At 47.0% G+C, this 20975-nt stretch overlaps 1 protein-coding gene and 2 pseudogenes across 1 annotated transcript in view; 2 read left to right on the top strand and 1 right to left on the bottom strand.

Annotated features, from left to right (window-relative positions):
* CSPG4 (chondroitin sulfate proteoglycan 4) overlaps positions 1 to 20975 on the bottom strand; it is a 111346-nt gene that overhangs the window by 88205 nt on the left and 2166 nt on the right. The window lies entirely within an intron of this gene.
* Positions 12052 to 12168, top strand: LOC136659638 (5S ribosomal RNA; annotated as a pseudogene).
* Positions 19825 to 19944, top strand: LOC136659505 (5S ribosomal RNA; annotated as a pseudogene).

The raw sequence follows: 20975 nt of genomic DNA, 5'->3' as shown, positions 1-20975 counted from the left end.
ACCCTTTTGCCCCAAATGACAATTTCTCAGTGTTTTTCAGATTGCTTTTGGGATGCCACTGGAGTCCACTGGAGTGCCACTGGAGTCCACTGGAGTTCTTTTACCATTGTCCCTGCTCTGTTATCAGAGTCCCCACTGTTTTCAAAAATTGACCATCTTGTGATATCACCAGGATCCCACTTCAGAAATCTCAGGTTTTTGGTTGCCACGGACATGGTAGCAGGGCCGGCCCCTCCGTGAGGCAAACTGAAGAGGTTGCCTCAGGCAACAGAGTCATGCCGAGTGTCCATCACCTACTTGCCTACACTGCTCTTCCTTCTACTTCCACTTCCTGGTTTGGAAAAGGAAGAGAGGGACAGAGAGAACAGACCTGTGTCTGCTCACCTAACACCTGCAGGTGAGGGCACTTGAAGAAATGCCCCAAATAAGATATAAGCAACCGTGCAGATTCATATGGGTGAATGATCCTTTAATTGCAGTATCCAATTCCTTCTGATAGTGGCATTGTATAATGACTGAATGTTTTCAGGCTCTTGCAGGGTCTCCCCGCCTGGTTCTTTATTTCTCTCTTCTTGCCAAGATGTTTGGACTTGGGCACAATACGGAAAACAACTGGCTCGATCAAACCAGGGGCATAAAACAGTGACACTCAAACCTAAAATATCATACAATCCATATGGTCTTTAAGAACTCATTGGCAGTTTCCCCAAACAAGCTGGGCTTGCAACACTTCTGGGATAGGCTTAGGTCTGGAACCTGGCAGCTCTCCAGTGGAAGGAGTTCTAAAATGCAAGGAATGTCATATCATGCTCTCTTGAGCCTCATGCTGGTAGCTAACTGGAATGTGAGAATGGAACATCTAGCGGATCCCCAAGGGACTGTGGGCTTGGACAGACCCAGAATATACAGTGTTGACCAGGAGTATGGACTAGTTTGCTGGCCTGCTGTCTCCCACAGTCAATATTTCTAGTTCCTACCAAGCGTAAACCAACAAGCTAACCTAGCTCTAGTTTCCCTGTCTGGCTCTTCTCTTAGTCTCCTCTTCCTAGATATTACCTGTTGATTACTCTCAGTTGCGGACCTGCTGTTGGATTTGATTGGGCAAGTGCTTCAGGCGCGAGCAGCTAGGACCCTGCAAAGCTTCTCTGAGGCTCCCGACAAAGTCGGAAACTGTGCTTCCTGTTTCCCATGGTAGCGTCAAGTCTAATAAATTAAAAATCAAATACTGAAATGAACGGGGAGCCACCTGAAATTGGCTCACAACCCACCTAGTGGGTCCCGACCCACAGTATGAGAAACACTGGGCTAGAGCAGGGGTGCCCAAACCCCGGCCCTGGGGCCACTTGCGGCCCTCAAGGCCTCTCAATGCAACCCTCAGGGAGCTCCCAGTCTCCAATGAGCCTCTGGTCCTCCAGAGATTTGTTGAAGCCCACACTGGCCCAACGCAACTTCTCTCTGCGTGAGGGCGACTGTTTGACCTCTTGCGCGAGCTGTGGCATGAGGGCTCCCTCCACTGCTTGCTGTGTTTCACATCTGTGATGCAGTAGTGGCAGCAAAGGAAAGGCCAGCCTTGCTTTGTGCAAGCTTGAGCTATTGCAAGACCTTCAGTTGTTTATATATATTAATATATATTATATTATATATTCATTATATTTATTATATTCATTTATGTAAACTTATGTAAATTTATTCAAATTTTAAATGTAAATTAATTCTTTTTTCCCCCGGCCCCCGACACCGTGTCAGAGAGCTGATGTGGCCCTCCTGCCAAAAACTTTGGACACCCCTGGGCTAGAGCATTGAAAATGCTTTCGAAGGATGCTGTAGCCCACCACTCTTCTCTCTGCTACACTCTGTCTTTTGTCCCACCCTCTCTTTTTTTCCAATTCAGAGATTGGGACAGCAGAGGCTGGCACCTCATTAGATAAATAGGGGCAGCATTTAGAATGCCATCTCAAGTGCTGGGAAATTGTGTTGTTCCCACCTGCAATGACTCTTGAGAAACATTTGGAGAGTCTGCACGGTGTATACCTCCCTGGGTTTAACATGTAGACCAGCATCCAAATTCCTTTTCCAATGAGTTGGCAGTCTCCCAGCGTACGTTGCATAGCTGTCACAGGCAACCACAAATCTGTCATGATGGGCACTGTGCCTTGACAACACAGCGCTCCAGCATTGTGCAATTCCATCTACTGTTACATGGCGTGAGGATTTCAGAATTGTCTAGACCAGGGGTGCTCACACTTTTTTGGCTCGAGAGCTACTTTGAAACCCAGCAAGGACCGGAGATCTACCAGAGTTTTTTTTACAATGTTCGCGCCATCATAACATATAACATTTATGTGTACAATGTATGTTGGTGTACCTTGAGCCCTACTGAGTATAACAGGACTTACTCCTGAGTAGACATGCCTAGGATTAGGCTGTGAGGCTGCAATCCTAGCCACACTTACCTGGGAGTAAGCCCCATTGAGTACAATGGGCCTTACTCCCGGTGTTTCCTCCCAGAGGCACCTGAAGGGGGGTCGGCACTCCGCGATCTACTCATTTTGCCTCGCGATCTACCGGTAGATTGCGATCCACCTGCTGAGCACCCCTGGTCTAGACTTCAGTAAGCATCAAGGTTGTTGGGAGGTGGAGGAAGGAAGGAAATAAATTATGAAGGTACCATAATGTAAGGTTCAAAGGTCTCACCAGGAGTTCTTGAGTAAGGAGAAGCTGGATGAATTGTTATTCTGTATCCCTCGCATCCTAAGACCACATAACAGATTGTTTCTGATGTTGCACGAAAAGCCAGATTTTGCATTTTTGCTTCTCTCCACCCTCTTTCAGGCATTGATGTGAAGTGATATGTAGTAATATAACAGGCTAACGCTGGGACTGAGCTAAGGATGAGCTGAGTCCAAACTGGTTCACCTTGTAAATAGCCTTAATAGTTCAATCCCTGAATCTCCCAATACCAGATTTCAATTGCATCACTCATTCTGTCTATACAGCAGTGCCTAGTCCTGTGCTACAGTTAGGAGACATGGGGCCCAATCCTATCTAATTTTCCAGTGCTGGTGCAATTGTGTCAGTGGGATGGCCCTGCTGCATCCTGTGGTGGAGAGGTCAGTCCCTGGAACTGTCTCATGGTATGGGAACATTTCTTCCCTTACCATGGGGCTGCAGTGTGGCTACACTGGAGCTGGAAAGTTGGATAGGATTGGACCCGTGGTCTGTAGACAAGCACCCTGAAAGCTAAAGATGTTACATTAGAGGACCCTATATACCATCTACAACACTTAGTCAATACATTATTTAAAAAAATGCATTTCTGTGGAAAAAGGGAAAACGCACTCTGTGCTTTCTCAGAAACATTCTGACCTTCAGCCCTTTTCAAAAACAAATTATTCAATTCATGTAAAAGTACTCTGCATATGCTCAGAAACATGGACAGAAGCATTGCCTAGTTGCTTCTCAGCCTATAAACTTGCAATTATGGGTCACTTAAAAACCTGAACCAATAACATTTTAATCCCCAGACTGACCCCATCTTGAACCTGATTAGGAGTGCATTTATTATTAATTCACTTCCCGTTGCTAAATATAAGACTGAGGTAAACATAATCCAGCTAGATTCCCACGATATCGGGTTCCTCTCTGCTTCCTTCTCCTCTCACACCATTTCTTTCCCCTGTTTCCCATCAGCTGGAAGGTTCCCTCCCCCTTCAGTGGCTTTAGAACTCTGGCCTTAAAACATGTGGCGCTTCAAGGGGACAGGCAATAAATCACTCTGGTTTTTCCAAGCACTTCAGAAGACTGAACCGGTTCCATGGCCAGATACATTTGGGAAAGGGCTGAGTTCTGATTCTGGAATGAGGTCTGGGAAGCAACAATTTTCACAAGCCAGGAGGGCTGTTTAAAGAAAAATGCCAGCTTGCAAAGACTGGAGGCCAAATTTAGGCTTTTAGGCAGGAAGCTGAAAGCCAGGACCTCAAAGGTAGCATTCTCTGAAGTGCTACCTGTTCCACGCGCAGGGCCAGCTAGGCAGGCGGAGATCAGGGGTCTCAATGCGTGGATGAGACGGTGGTGTAGGGAGGAGGGGTTTAGATTCGTTAGGCACTGGGGAACGTTTTGGGACAAGCGGGGCCTGTACAAGAGGGACGGGCTCCATTTGAACCAGAATGGAACCAGACTGCTGGCGCATAACATTAAAAAGGTGGCAGAGCAGCTTTTAAACTGATCCCTGGGGGAAGCCGACAGGAGCCGAGGGGCATCCGGTTCGGGACTCCTCATCCCTATGGGATGAGGATGGGGAGGTTAGAGAACAACAAGACAAAGGCAGGGTAGGAGAAGAAATTGGGAAAGGTAGGGTGATGGGATGTGATAGACGGTTTGGCACAATGAGAGGATGCGGGGACAAAGGAGCGAATAAGCAGCCCATCCTGGGGCATTCCGTGTATAAATGCTTTTATGCGAATGCCCGAAGTCTACGAGCAAAGGTGGGAGAACTGGAATGTCTGGTGACAAGGGAAAATATTGACATAGTGGGCATAACGGAAACCTGGTGGAATGCGGAGAATCAGTGGGATACCGCAATCCCGGGCTATAAACTCTACAGGAGGGACAGGCAGGGGCGTGTTGGAGGTGGGGTGGCCCTTTATGTTAAGGAAGGGATAGAATCCAGCAAAGTAGAGATTGAAGGTGGGTCCGACTCCACCGTAGAATCTCTGTGGGTTAAATTACCAGGCTTGTGCAGCAATGTAATACTGGGGGCGTGCTATCGTCCTCCAGACCAGAAATCGGATGGGGACCTTGAAATGAGGAAACAGATCAGGGAGGTGACAAGGAAGGACAGGGTTGTAATCATGGGGGACTTCAATTATCCTCATATTGACTGGGTCAATTTGTGTTCTGGACACGATAAGGAAACCGGATTTCTTGACGTGCTAAATGACTGTGGCTTAGATCAGCTAGTCACGGAGCCCACCAGAGGACAGGTGACTCTGGATTTAATTTTGTGCGGTACGCAGGACCTGGTTAGAGATGTAAACGTTACTGAGCCATTGGGGAACAGTGATCATGCTGCGATCCGTTTTGACATGCACGTTGGGGGAAGAATACCAGGCAAATCTCTAACAAAAACCCTTGACTTCCGACGGGCGGACTTCCCTCAAATGAGGAGGCTGGTTAGAAGGAGGTTGAAAGGGAGGATAAAAAGAGTCCAGTCTCTCCAGAGTGCATGGAGGCTGCTTAAAACAACAGTAATAGAGGCCCAGCAGAGGTGTATACCGCAAAGAAAGAAGGGTTCCACTAAATCCAGGAGAGTGCCCGCATGGCTAACCAGCCAAGTTAGAGAGGCTGTGAAGGGCAAGGAAGCTTCCTTCCGTAAATGGAAGTCTTGCCCTAATGAAGAGAATAAAAAGGAACATAAACTGTGGCAAAAGAAATGTAAGAAGGTGATAGGGGAGGCCAAGCGAGACTATGAGGAACGCATGGCCAGCAACATTAAGGGGAATAATAAAAGCTTCTTCAAATATGTTAGAAGCAGGAAACCCGCCAGAGAAGCGGTTGGCCCTCTGGATGGTGAGGGAGGGAAAGGGGAGATAAAAGGAGACTTAGAGATGGCAGAGAAATTAAATGAGTTCTTTGCATCTGTCTTCACGGCAGAAGACCTCGGGCAGATACCGCTGCCCGAACGGCCCCTCCTGACCGAGGAGTTAAGTCAGATAGAGGTTAAAAGAGAAGATGTTTCAGACCTCATTGATAAATTAAAGATCAATAAGTCACCGGGCCCTGATGGCATACACCCAAGAGTTATTAAGGAATTGAAGAATGAAGTTGCAGATCTCTTGACTAAGGTATGCAACTTGTCCCTCAAAACGGCCACGGTGCCAGAAGATTGGAGGATAGCAAATGTCACGCCTATTTTTAAAAAGGGAAAGAGGGGGGACCCGGGAAACTATAGGCCGGTCAGCCTAACATCCATACCGGGTAAGATGGTGGAATGCCTCATCAAAGATAGGATCTCAAAACACATAGACGAACAGGCCTTGCTGAGGGAGAGTCAGCATGGCTTCTGTAAGGGTAAGTCTTGCCTCACAAACCTTATAGAATTCTTTGAAAAGGTCAACAGGCATGTGGATGCGGGAGAACCCGTGGACATTATATATCTGGACTTTCAGAAGGCGTTTGACACGGTCCCTCACCAAAGGCTACTGAAAAAACTCCACAGTCAGGGAATTAGAGGACAGGTCCTCTCGTGGATTGAGAACTGGTTGGAGGCCAGGAAGCAGAGAGTGGGTGTCAATGGGCAATTTTCACAATGGAGAGAGGTGAAAAGCGGTGTGCCCCAAGGATCTGTCCTGGGACCAGTGCTTTTCAACCTCTTCATAAATGACCTGGAGACAGGGTTGAGCAGTGAAGTGGCTAAGTTTGCAGACGACACCAAACTTTTCCGAGTGGTGAAGACCAGAAGTGATTGTGAGGAGCTCCAGAAGGATCTCTCCAGACTGGCAGAATGGGCAGCAAAATGGCAGATGCGCTTCAATGTCAGTAAGTGTAAAGTCATGCACATTGGGGCAAAAAATCAAAACTTTAGATATAGGCTGATGGGTTCTGAGCTGTCTGTGACAGATCAGGAGAGAGATCTTGGGGTGGTGGTGGACAGGTCGATGAAAGTGTCGACCCAATGTGCGGTGGCAGTGAAGAAGGCCAATTCTATGCTTGGGATCATTAGGAAGGGTATTGAGAACAAAACGGTTAGTATTATAATGCCGTTGTACAAATCGATGGTAAGGCCACACCTGGAGTATTGTGTCCAGTTCTGGTCGCCGCATCTCAAAAAAGACATAGTGGAAATGGAAAAGGTGCAAAAGAGAGCGACTAAGATGATTACGGGGCTGGGGCACCTTCCTTATGAGGAAAGGCTACGGCGTTTGGGCCTCTTCAGCCTAGAAAAGAGACGCTTGAGGGGGGACATGATTGAGACATACAAAATTATGCAGGGGATGGACAGAGTGGATAGGGAGATGCTCTTTACACTCTCACATAATACCAGAACCAGGGGACATCCACTAAAATTGAGTGTTGGGCGGGTTAGGACAGACAAAAGAAAATATTTCTTTACTCAGCGCGTGGTCGGTCTGTGGAACTCCTTGCCACAGGATGTGGTGCTGGCGTCTAGCCTAGACACCTTTAAAAGGGGATTGGACGGGTTTCTGGAGGAAAAATCCATTATGGGGTACAAGCCATGATGTGTATGCGCAACCTCCTGATTTTAGGAATGGGTTAAGTCAGAATGCCAGATGTAGGGGAGAGCACCAGGATGAGGTCTCTTGTTATCTGGTGTGCTCCCTGGGGCATTTGGTGGGCCGCTGTGAGATACAGGAAGCTGGACTAGATGGGCCTATGGCCTGATCCAGTGGGGCTGTTCTTATGTTCTTATGTTCTTATGACAGTCACCTCGATGTACTGTAACTATAGTTGGACCTCAGTATCTATAGGGGATCTGTTCCCTGACCTCCCATGAATACCGAAACCTGTGATATGATAAGTAAATTTGCGAGTCAGTCCAATATTACCTCCGAACATGACTGGAGATGTACTCCGAGGGTATACGGAGTGAATAGTGAATAGGACTTACTCTGAGGTAAGTGTAGATAGGTGTGCAGCTTGAGTTTGAGAGAAGAGGATGGGACAACATCTGGGCAGAAGAAGGTGGCAGGCGGGTGCAGTTTGCAGGGCACCCCGCATCAGCTTGCTGCCTCCCCTAACCCATAAGAACATAAGAAGAGCCCCGCTGGGTCAGGCCAAACCCGCTACTCCAAGTAACTGTTTAAGTCAGCCTCATGGCTGGTCTGCCCCTGAGCCATATGCAGAACTGACCAGGCCAAAGACGTATCATATGGAGTGACAAAATCCTCGACAATGGCTGAGTGCTTGATGTGTCTGTCTAATCAATAAGACAGCTGATGAACGATGGCTTTTAAGGGAATTGACACTTCCCATGGTGTATACCATGGATGAACAGACTTCATGCTTTGTGGGATCTGATTTACTCTTAACTAGAGCCCTAGGCCTATCCACTAGAGCGAGGCGCAAAATAATGGCTGGGAGGGTGGAGCGAGATGTAAAATAGTGGCTTTGAGGTGGAGCCAATTACCTACCATATGCCATGAGCCGCGCTCTGGGATGATGCATGCATATTTCTCTCTGGAAACTACATACTGTACTGCCTGTCTGTTTGCAGCTTTAGAAGAAAGAATAGTATTCAAGGAAGCCAACCAGTCTGGGAAATGAAAGCAATGAGCTCAGTCCTGTTGAGTCAGTTGTCAAAAGAAGCTTCTGCTGGTCCTTTGTTATATTCACATCGCCATATCCATGGCTACGGATGCAGTAGGGGTGGAAGGGAGAAGGGGTTAACACCCACTGGCCCTGTCCCGAAACCTCTGCGTTCATCAGAATGTCAGAACTGAGAGGAGCAGTACCAGGGGTCTGCAATGCTGAGTACAGGCTGAGAGTCCACATCCATCATAGTGTCCTCCTATGCAACATGGTCCTCCCATGCAATGGTGGCAAAGGTGGCTGCCATTGTGCTTGACTGCTCCATCCTGATTTTGTCCCCCCTCCCCCCAACTTCTGTGTTATTTGGTGTCCTGCCTTTACATTAATTTATCCTGCTGGTTTGTTTTTGTAATTTGTAAATTTTTGGTAATTTACTTGATGTCAGTCATCTGGGAGGTTCTCTTGCTGAGACAAAAAGCACAGAAAATTTTTAATAAATAAAATGAATGATTTCAATAGAACCTCTTTGGAAGAAGTTTTAGGACCCAATCCTATCCACCTTCCCAGTGTGATGCAGCCATGCCAATGGCTGCATCCTGTGGTGAGGGGCAGTCATGGAGGTCTCCCCAAGGTAAGGCAATATTTATTCCCTTACCAGGGGTTGCACTGCAGCTGCATTGGTGCTGCAAATTTGGATAGAACTGGACCCTTATCCTGTACTTGTCTGATCTTGGAAGCTAAGCAGGGTCAGGCCTGGTTAGTACTTGGATGGGAGACCGCCTGAGAATACCAGGTGCTGTAGGCTTATACCATAGTCTTTTGAGACTGAAGGTTGCCAACCAATCTTATCCTGAGTCAGATCAACAGTCCAGCTAGCTCCCTAATGTTGATACTGATGTTAGTAACCTTTCAGGGTCCCAGACAGGAATTTCTCTACCTAGAGATAGCAGGGACTGAACGTGGGACCTTCTGCATACTAAGCAGCTGCTTTTCCATTGAGTTACAGCTCCTCATGGGTTTGTTCTTTGGAGAGATAAGCTCACAGCTTTTCTTGGCTGCTGACTGTATTATTTCAGCAATTTTTATTAGAATGGCGTGTTCAGATCAAACCTTCTACGCCTCCCCTTCCACACATGGTGGAAAGAACTCCAGTCATCAGTTAAGCTCCAGAGACTCAGGACTTAAACCTGGAATGAGATCAGAGTGTCAGAGCTCAGTTTTGGAAGATATGAAGGAGTCACTATAAACCAGAGATTTTCAGCTGATGTGCCATGGCACATTGATGTGCTGTGAAAAGTCTTCAGGTGTGCCATGGGAGTTTGAAACACAGTGACTGAAAATCACTGAAAAACTCTTCCAGGTTCTGCAGCTCTTTTTTTAGGGCAACTGTCTGTAGTAATGAATTGTCTGCACCTCTTTTTCCACCAGCTCTGGGACAGACAGACAATTCACTACTACAGACAGTTGCCCTAGAAATAGAATCCCAAAACCCCGAAGAGTCTCCCAGAAGCTGGAAATGACTTCACAAGAGGCAAAGACCATCAAGAGGACCACAGAGTGCTGTGAGAGAAAAAAAAATTGAAAATTGCTGCTATAAACATTTCTCTTAACATGGTCAGAGTATTCTGCAAAACACTGAGAACTAGGGACAGAGTTTCCATTCAAATGTGGCTTGCAGGAAAGCAGGAGTCCCAGAACTCCAGGCCAGCCCAAGACCTACCAGCCCCAGAGATTGCATGCCAAATGCCACTTTCTCTTATTCTGTGGTGTATCAACTGCCAACACATCACTCCTTCTCCTTGTTGGCCAGTGAGCCACCTGAAGTGACCTCCTCAGTTCATCTCATGGATGAGATGGATCTCATGGATGAGATGAGATGACAAGTTTCTGGAGGAAAAATCCATTACGGGTTACAAGCCATGATGTGTATGCGCAACCTCCTGATTTTAGAAATGCGCTATGTCAGAAGGCCAGATGCAAGGGAGGGCACCAGGATGAGGTCTGTTGTTATCTGGTGTGCTCCCTGGGGCATTTGGTGGGCCGCTGTGAGATACAGGAAGCTGGACTAGATGGGCCTATGGCCTGATCCGGTGGGGCTGTTCTTATGTTCTTATGGCCCTGGCAGATAGCTGATAGAAGGGAGGAGGGGTTGAGGACACTAGGCAAGACATGTCATTGTTGCTCCAGATGGGAACGTCCAGTAGGCCTTCAGGGTGGTTCAAGACCCTGGGCCAGGAATCAACCTGGTAGACCTTTGATGCCAGCCCTATGCTTTGAATTCCATCATGAATGCAGCTGGGATAGAAAAGTAATAAGTAGCACAGCTTGTCCCAAAAACTTAGCAGAAGGACAACAGTTTCACCCTCTGGATCTGGCCCTGTTCATAAAATGCATAACCTTCCCCAGCAACTCAACTTGTCCTTTATTTTGGCCGTCATCCTGCAGAGACTCTTTCCTTTGAATGTTCAGCAAGAAGAGAAAAATGAAATATCTGACGTTTATGTGGAGTTGGAAGGAAGCTCAGGCATTTCTACACTATAAACAGGATTTTGCAAAAGCTACACAGTTCCAGGAGCAAAGGTTTATTATATATATTTTTTAATATGCACAATGAGCTAATTCCATTTCGTAACAGGCAGTTCGCCCAGGCGCCTGGGCATCAATGCGGCTGGTTAGTCTAAACATGAGTCTCGCCTCCCAACCCTGAATTACAGAAGCCTGCATTGATGGGCAGCCATATTCCTTTAACATATTTTTCCCCCCAGAGCTTTAGGTAGGGGTTCCAGGAATAGGTAGGTGGGCACATCCTTCGGAGACAACATACAGAGAACAGAAAATGTGTGTAGGGGAGAGAGAGAGAGTGAAGTGGCCATGGCAGACCCCACTTTCTCTCTGGAGAGATTTTTCTGATTGGCTGATATGCTTTCCAGATATTTATTATCTTTCTTTATTCTATTGGTGTTGTTTTGCATTGGCTATATGGATATAGTTTTACTTTTATCCCTATTTTATTTTCATTTTCTCCTGGCTGTTATAAGCCACTGTAAACACATACTGGAAAACTGGGATATAAATATTTTGCATACATACATTTGTGGCTCTATTTTAGCATCTTTGTTTCTGTTCAGCAAAGTCTTCCTTGCAATAAGAATGGTCCTCTTATTGAATTTGCTCCTGGGGCATGAAATCATGTGTATTCAGTGGAAACCAGCCTTCCTGTGTGCAGGACTCCAGTATTTGGATAAAGGGTTGATTAGCTTAAGTAATCCAGGCAAGATGTTCCTTTACGCTAATTAACACCAGTGGTTTCACTCTGCAAGAGGAACACGTGCTACCTTTGATGGATTAGTTCATGGAAACACTGTTTTGTGTTCTTACAGAGCAATCCGTGTTTACTCATAAGTAAGTCCCACTCATTCAGTGAGGCTTACTCCTAGGAAGTGTGCATAGGATTGCAATCTTAGTCATGTAGGTGAGCTGATTCCATTTGCATTCTTGCCCCCAGCTTTGGAACAAGTGTAATAATTCAATGTCTTGATTCTACTGCAGGCCCAAAGAGGTTGGCACACCTCCGGGCAGTGTGACTAATGCTGCCTACCTGTATAGGACTTGCTATGACAAATACCACCTCTGCCTTGCACAGTGGTGAGGCTGCTGCCTTTTCTGCTCCTTTCTGACTTCAAAAAGGAAGAGAGGAACAAAGAGGAAGAGGAAGTTGTGTTCTCCCCTACACTTCCTTATCTGATCCTCCTTGCCCTTTTTGAATCTAGGGAGTAGGAGAAGGGTAGCAACTGTTACCCTGCACATGCCCAATCTCGTCTGATCTTGGAAGCTAAGCAGGGTCAGGCCTGGTTAGTACTTGGATGGGAGACCGCCTGGGAATACTGGGTGCTGTAGGCTTATACCATAGTCTTTCGAGACTGAAGGTTGCCAACCAACCAGTAGGAGAAGGAGGCATATTTAGGGTGTGACAAGACAGAGCATTTGCCCTGAGCACCACTGGGGGGGGGGGAAACGCCAGGCATGGACATACCGAGTGGGGAGTAGTAGCAGTGGCACACCCCCCATCTGTGACACTCTGGGTAGCTCCCGGCCTCTCTGCAGGGGAAACTCATTACTGGGTTCATTTGGCTCCAAAATAGAGCCATTCCAAGAGGGGGCGTAGCACATGGGCACAATGATACAACACGATGCTCAAGAGGGTCACGTTGCTGTGTCAATGCGTCGCCCTGGGCACCATTAAGTCCTGGGACACGGCTAAGCAGCAGACAGGCATCACCTCCCCCAATTTGCTACCTGAGACGACTATGTCATTGTCTATGACCCTTCATTAAAGGGTCAGCTCTGGCCCCAAGATGAGATGCTAAGATCTAAGATGGCCCCAAGATCTAAGATCCACCATATATGGCTGTATCCAGGGATTGTAGCAGAACCAGACTAATGTCACACTGGCAGCCATGAGAACTCACTGAATAGACTATCTCCTCATTGGTGGCCAGCGACACATCATTTCATCTCTTGCCATCCCATGGGATGAGCTAAGGCCACGCCTGAAATCTAATCTCCCTTCGCCAGCAGGATATGATGCAATGCACGGGCAAAATGTCCTCCTCTCAGTAGATGGATGCTGCCACGCTTTGCCAAAAGAAGTTAAAAACACTGACTCAATGTCAGTGGCATGCATTCTGCTGGATTGAACAGTCTAGTGACATTGTATATTTTGGAAATAATGAGTGCTGTGCGATGATACATCTCCAGTTGGTGCCAGGAGCAAGGCCAACGAAACGGGCATTGGCATGTCGAGTCCAATCTTTGTCAAGCACAAAAAAGGTCACAATGAGATGGGAGAAGCCAATTGTATCGACTGACAATGCAAGAATGCTTGCATTTAGCTGGCGAGACCTCATAACATTTGGGTGAGTGAATAAGACCTGATCAGGAGAGAATGGCTGTCTGCTCATCTCCCAGAGCCTGAGGGAGTGCACCAAATGCCATTGCTCACCTTGCATTGTACCATGCTAGACCATGTGCCAACTGCTGCCTCTGCAGCTCCTCTCCCTACTCCTTGGATTCAAAAAGGAACCAGGGAATGAATGGGAACAGGAAGTGCGGAGGAAAAGAGAGCAGTGGGCTGGAATGTTGAAAATGCTCTTGTCCTCTATTCCCCTCTCTTCCACACAGGGTCAGCCTTAGGAGCTGCGAGGCCCAATGCAAAACATTTTGGGGGCCACCACCCCTGTGACCCCCCCACTTACCAAGATGAGCAGCAGTGGCAAGGTCAATGACCAAGGTCATTGCCAATGGTTGGTCATCATTGCCAACTGCTTCTGGGGGCCCAATTTCAAGCCAATCAGACCCAGGGCCAGGCAGGAGGTGGGCTCCTCCAGCTTCTTCCCATCCATTCCCCTCTTCCTTTTTGAATCCAGAGAGTGGCAGGAGGAATGGCAGAGATGGACAAAGACAATCATCCTCTCTTTCCCACCAATTTGCTACTTGAGGCTCCTCTCTCATTTGATCTCATGGACAGGCCGACCCGGAAGGGAGACAGCCTGTCTTTGCAGGAAGAATGGCATGATGCACTGAATGTGCTAAGAAGCATCAAAAATGGTGAGAGACTTTAAGGAAACCAAACAATCTCACAACAACAGGGTACCATGGTTTGGATGTTGATGGCTCCCCAGGACTGGAAAAGAACTTTGAAAGTTCAGGTAAGGGAAATGAAACAATGCAAGCTTTGTAAATATGCAGTTATTTTTGTCTTGGTGGAGCAAGCAAAACAGTTTCTTCAGTTTTTCCTCTCAAGATAGTATTTATAACTTGCTAACAATAAACTGAATGCACAACATGGAGTTTTTTGCAGTGCATTTTATGAATTTAATGTTTAGAGTGGGGCATTCTTGTAATTTTGAGGAAAGCTCTAGAGAAGACTCGAGAGGATGGACTGTAGATGATTGGTATGGGCAAGATCCCAAACAGAATTTTCTGGATCCAATAACCCCAACTCCCATTTCTTCCAGAAATGCCACTGGCTCAGCGCATGAGATGAACAATATGGTTTTTTTAAAGCCCTGCATCCATAATTGATGATGGATACCTCACAAGCTGTACCCTTTGCTGAATTTCCCTGTTCCACCCCATCTGCGGTTCTGCGTGTAGCACTCAAGTCTCTTGGTGACCAACAGCCCAATCTGGTGCAAAAGCACCATACAGCGCTTTTTGGCAACGCAGGGAGCTGGCAAGCCGATGAGAAGGCCCGAGCGTTCCTGCACATGCTGTTGGAGCAAGGAGGTCCACCAGAGCAGGTAAGCCAGATGTGGGGTGCAGAACAGGATGTGGGAGGGAGGGAAGTAGGAGAATGCGGTGGGGGAGGGTGGAATAGGGAGGAAATGGGGCAGAGAGGAGGGCAGATCAGGCCTGGGAAGGGGTGGGTACAACGGTGGCAGCGCACACTGAATCCTGACCTCCTTCTTGGGCCTGATCCACCTGAATGGATCAGTTCAGTCCTGCACCAGGGATATCACTTGTACAGATTTGCTTTTACCCATAGTGGTTGGTGGGACTTACACTAAGGAGACCTCTAGCAGCTGAAAATCCCCCATGGGATATAGCATAGCCTACGCTGGTACCTCTACATCACCATGTGGGGATTTAGGGCCCAATCCTATCCAATTTTCCAGTGCTAGTGCAGCTGTGCCAATGGGGCGTGCACTGCATCTCGCAGTTGGGGGGGCAGTCATAGGAGCCTCCTCAAGTACCTTTTTCAGGGCTGCATTGCGGCTGCTGGAAAATTGGATAGGATTGGGCCCTTAGTTAGGATTGGGCCATAAGATGTGAATGGGACCATTTGTGTACAATATGAGAATGGATTTGTGGGGATATCCGAATAATGGGCAAAAAGAAAAAAAAATAAGACTGCAGTAGAATTTAAATACTATTCCAATAATTAACACCATTATTTAATATCGACACCTAAATATTGCTAATAATAGCGGTCTAATGTTCTTCCAACAGAACGTATCTTAGAAACAGCTTGTTTTGTCAACCAAGTACTCACTGATCCTTCCAATACAACAAATCTATTAATCCCACATTGCTTTTCAACAGAAAATAAATTGCTGCAGCTCCGGTTCATTAAGCTGATAGAAAACAAACTTATTTGAGCCAATTTGTATTGAATTAATTCCATCCTTTTAAATACCAAATTCAATTAATTAACTAACAACCAGCCCACCAAAACTATTAGATTAATCCATGCAAATAGCAAAAAGTGGTTCACAGTGTTTATATAAGCACATAAGAAGAGCAGCACTGAATCAAATCAAGGGTCCAGCATCCTGTTTTAAACAACGGCTAGCCAGAAATCTTTCTTAACTCAACTTTATGAAGGCTTCTGGGTCAGGGATGGCCCATCCATGAGACCAACTGAAGGGGTGACCTCAGGTAACAGATGTGCAGGGTGCATGCTCTCAGGTGCATGCTGTCAGCCTCCGCCCATCCACTTCTGCCACTGTTCCTTTTATTGCCGGAGCCAGGGCAGTGTATTGGTTTGGGAGGTGGACTTAAGTTTGGAAGATCCAGGTTCAAATCCCCCCTCACTCATGAAGTTTCCTGGGTGACCTTGGACCAGACACTTTCTCTCAGCCTCACCTACTTCACAGGGTTGCTGTGAGGAAAACAGAGGGGAGCAGCTGTGTATACCACCCTGAGCTCTTTGGAGGAAGGGTGGTATATAAATATTGCTCCTTGGAGTTGACAAAAAAAGAAGAGAATGGAGCAGAAGAAGAAGTGTGGAGGAGAGGTAAGTGGAGGACTAGATCAGGGGTGTCAAACATAAGACCCACAGGCTGGATGAGACCCCAGAAGCGATTTATCTTTCCGCCATTACAATTGGGCTCTCCCAGTGTGATAATTGGGCTTTCTCATGTCTTGAAATTATGAACAAGGTTTGCACATTTTCTCTTCAGTCATTTGCAGCTCATGAGTTTCTGTGTGAGAACAAACTGCTTATTTCTGACCATCATCTGCTTAATGATGTCACTTCTTGCTCAATGATGTCACTTCTGGCCCTCAGCAGGCACCATGAATGCTATTCGGTCCACATCATGAAATGAGTTTGACAGCCCTGGGCTAGATAAACTGTAGCTCACCATTGTCCTCTCCTCCACACATCCTTTTTCACTCCATTTCTGTCTTTCTTTTCAAATTCAGGGAGCGGGAGTGGGAGGAAGAGTGGCAGAAAAGGGTGATTGCTTCTGGGAAAGAAAGTGGCATTTGGTACATTGCTCAGAGGTCCTGGAAGACCACAACAAGATGTGAAAGCAACAACTTCTCCTATGCTCCTTGCATGCAGCCAATTAGAAGAGCAATTCTGAATGTGATGGTTCCGTGGCTAAGACACATGGATAGGCCTGTCCTCCGTGCATCTGTCTAGCCCCCTTATAAAACCATCTAAGCCAGTGGCCGTCATCATATCTATCACAAATGACAAAAATCAATTATGTGCTTATGAAGTACTGTCTTTGTTCCAGTATATTTCCCCACCAGACTGCAGGAAAAAAAAAATCAGCTTATTTCCTTAAGCCCTAATATATTCGCTGCACGTTTACTCAGAAGTAAGTTGCCCTGAGTTCAGTGGGGCCTACTCCTTAGCAAGTGCGCTTAGGATTTTCAACTTTAATCACATAGGCTAGATATTAACTATACGTTCAAAATGCATTCATTCCTAAAAATCCATGAAAATGAGACACGTGGCACAAAAGGCAATGTACACCAAACTACGATATCAGTGAATAAATCCTTCAAATAATCAGGGTAAATAGCAGCTGAGACACCAAATACCCATATGTTTGACAGGATCAGCAGAATTAAATTCATTACACTTCTAGTAATCTTTATCCAGTCTTATGAAAGCCCAACCAAGAACACCTGACTCAGAATGAGGGGGGGATGGGACTCAGTTTCATTTCCCATTAACCTTCCTTCTTAGCCCTCCATCATGTTTTTCTCTGTCTTCCCCAAAGGGCCCTGTCTTAGGGCCATTGGGTGAGTTTTTTTTTTAGCCCATGGTCATCATCCACAACACTCCAGTCTTCAGGCTGAAGTAAACATTAAGAACATTAGGATAGCCCTGCTGGATAAGGTTAAGGGTCCATCTAGTCCAACTTCCTGTATCTCACAGCGGCCACCAGATCTCTCTAGGAGCACACATACAACAAGATACCTCTATCCTGTTGCCACTCCTTTGCACCTGGCATTCAGAGAAGTTATGGCACAAATTAATGACTACTGCTAAAACAGTACATCCAGGGCCCAATCTGATCCAATTTTCCAGCACTGATGCAGTTTCATTGCAGCCCACAGGTAGAGAACAAATGTTCCCTTACCTTGATGAGAACTCTGTGACTGTCCCCCCACCACGGGATGCAATGCACGCCCTGTTGGCACAGCTGCATCAGTGCTGGAAAGTTGGATGGGTCCCCCCCCCCCCCATTCTTCCATCTTCTGTGGCGAGAAAATTCAGTTCACCTGTTCTATGATTTGGTATGAAGTACCCAGGTACAGGGGGAATGGAAGTGTCCTGGCTAATTCCTCCCTGGTGCTGATTCATTCCTTAGCTGCCACCCCCCCACCAATGTCCCCAGCTTCAGAGTTTGAGGAAGGCAGCATGGAATCTGCAATCACTGCCTCTACATGTTTTAAAACCCTGGATTCTAAACTGTAGAGGAAGTCTCCCTGGTCTCCCAGTCTTTATCTGGGGTTCTCCCAATTCTCTTTATCTCTTTTTTCCCAAATTGGGAGAACTGCTATGGAAGAAGTGGGTCTTGCTGTCGTGCAGAAAAATAGGGGGTCTTCCACTCTCTCCAGCCCAACCCCAAATGTGACCATTTGAAGGATGTCACTCAAACCTCCTCCAATGTCTGGGGATTGATCACAACAGCAGAGTGCATTGCTGTTGACATTTGGCAGTGGTGCTGGAAAAACTGCATTTCCCAGTGCTCCTTGCAACACAGTTGGAGCAGTTGGTTAGGAGGGGAAGATATATTTTTCTCCCACTGGAGTGAGAAACCAAGTAAATGAGAAGGAGGGGTTGGAGACCAATTCGGGCTGCAGTCCTCTCCATGCATATCTCATGCATTGAGAAAGCCCATTGAATACAGTGGGACTTCTGAGTAGATATGCATAGGATTGGGCTTTCAGTGGGGTAAGATGGGGGTATGGATCAGATGCTCTTGAGCTCCTGATGAACTTCTTCAAGGGCACCTGGAGGGCTCAGAATAAGGCTGCAATCCTATCCACACTTTCATGAGGGTAAGCCCCATCGAACACTAAGGGACTTACTTCTGAGTAGACACGCATAGGATTGTGCCCTAAATCAAATTATTTTTTTTCTGGGTTGTGGGGGAATAGTTTTAAAGTCCTATTTGAAGCGTGACTGGGGTAGACCTCCCCATGAGTAATTCAGAGGGTTGTCTGTTAGAAACAAATTGCAAGAGAACAGTCAAAGCAGAGCAGAAAGTGGGAGTGGGGGGATATGCACACAAAAACATTCTTAACTCGAGGCACAGTCAAGGTTCTGTGATGGGGCCTGGGCCACACACCAGCTTCACACGAGGCCCAAGATGGGTGAGGCTGTCGCCTCTTTGATTTACGACAGCCCTGGCAGAGAAAGAAGGGCAAGGATGAAGGAGAAAAGAGAGAGCAGAGAGCACTGGAACAGAAGCAACAGTTCTGCCAAACACGCCCAGTGCCAAGTTATGCAAACCACCCTGCGAGAAAACACGGGCACCATGCTATGGAAACGTTCTGCACTGCTGTGCCTTGCAAGAACCCTCCCAGAAAGAGCACAAGCCTGCTCATTTTGTCTGTTCTGGACCCTGCCTAGGTGGGTGCCACCAGCTCCTAAAGAAATAAACACATTTTTAGCAGGTGCAAGGTGTTGAGAGGGAAAAGGAAGAGGAGGACCATGAAGAAGAGGGAAGGAAGGGAGGAGAGTGCTGAATTAGAACATCGGTGAGTGGGAGGAACAGAGACTGGCTCATCATTGGGTTAGGAGGGCTAGCATTTGGCATGTGGCTTCAGGAAATCTTGGGCTGTCCCTGCTGAGGGGTCATGCCAAACACTACTCCTCTTACCTGGTGGTACACCAGTTGCCCCCCTCCATCTTTCCTCCTCCTGTTCACTGGCATATCTAAGGTGCGGCAGGGATGGACACCTGCCCTGGGTGCCTCATGAAGAGGGGTGCCACTGAGCAGAAAGTACAGAGGAAATCTGGCTAACCCCATTCCTTTTGCTTCAAGGGCACCCGTTCAAGTGGAAGATTCAATCGGAGAAAGAACAGGGTGGCAGCCAGATGGTGAAGTGGCCGCTGCCAACACTTCCTCCTTCTCTGGGAGAACCTGGAAGTAACATCACATGATGTCACTACGTCACTGCCCTGGGTGCCGGGGCCTTTAGGTATGCCACTGCTTCTGCTCCCTTGATGTGAAAAAGAAGAGTGGAACAGAGCAGAGGAGCAAGTATGGAGGAGAGGAGAGGGCTAGAGGAGAGGGCTAGGATGTCAGAAGCAACTGTTACCCTGCACATGCCTGATCTCGTCTGATCTTGGAAGCTAAGCAGGGTCAGGCCTGGTTAGTACTTGGATGGGAGACCGCCTGAGAATACCAGGTGCTGCAGGCTTATACCATAATCTTTCGAGACTGAAGGTTGCCAACCAGGATGTCAGAGACCAGTCTTCCCACGTCCACACTTCCTCTTCCATTCCATTTCCCTCTTCTTTTTCAAATTCAGGGAGCAGGAGAAAAGAGCAATGGAGACAGGGACTGCATCAGTCAACACATGGATGACCTGCTTGCCCTGCAGTTGGTTTTGTAGTAGCCTGTTGCCATGACTTTCCCCTGAAGAATCTTGGTAATTGTAGACTGGGGTGGGTGTTGAGAGTTTGACCTGAGGGAACTACAGGGAACTCCCTTGTGGGAACTACAGTTCCTGGAGTGAAGGGAATTGCCTGTTAACTCAGTTGAAGTCCATAGTGTAGATATGCAATGCATTGTTGTGCATGGTTACTCTGGTGAAAGTCCACTGTGGTCAATGAGGCTGATTCCCAGGTATGTGTGTAAGATCACAGCCTTCATCTATAAAATGCTACTGTACCTTGTGTGTATGTGTAGTAGCACAAGAGTAACATGTTTTCTTTTCCAGCACGTACAGCGTTAATGCCTTGCAAAGTGTGCCAAGCATAAGACATGGATAGTGTCAGCGGTTTACCATCTAAGGCAAGCTTCCCACAAGAAGCACATGGGATATTTATAATGGTATATAAATAATGGCATGGTATACCCTGAGCTACAAAACTCTCACATTTTTCAGCCAACTCTACACCATTCAATGATCAGAATCAATTCTGCAAATAAACCACATTTAATAAAAAATCGGAAGCCCGCAGCAAACAGCTGGCTCATTTGTTCACATTGACACATGAAATTCAGGCTCTCCTACTGCTTTCTGATGCTCATTGCTTCCTTAAGAGTTCCAGGTTATGATGCTGCAGCATCTGACAACAGTGTCCACAACTGGGGTTGCCCAGTCTGGTTCTAGCCACAGTGACCACTTCTTTGAACCACCCTATTTCTTGGAAAGGTTCCTTACTGCTCCTGTCACCTCTCTCACCCTTCATAGCCGCCTTGTTAGCCGTGGAAGAAAGGAGAAAG

This window comes from Tiliqua scincoides, chromosome 8 (assembly GCF_035046505.1).
Source record: "Tiliqua scincoides isolate rTilSci1 chromosome 8, rTilSci1.hap2, whole genome shotgun sequence".
NCBI lineage: Eukaryota > Metazoa > Chordata > Lepidosauria > Squamata > Scincidae > Tiliqua > Tiliqua scincoides.
The sequence above is the reverse complement of the archived record's forward strand: the minus strand, read 5'-3'. Positions and strand labels throughout refer to the sequence as shown.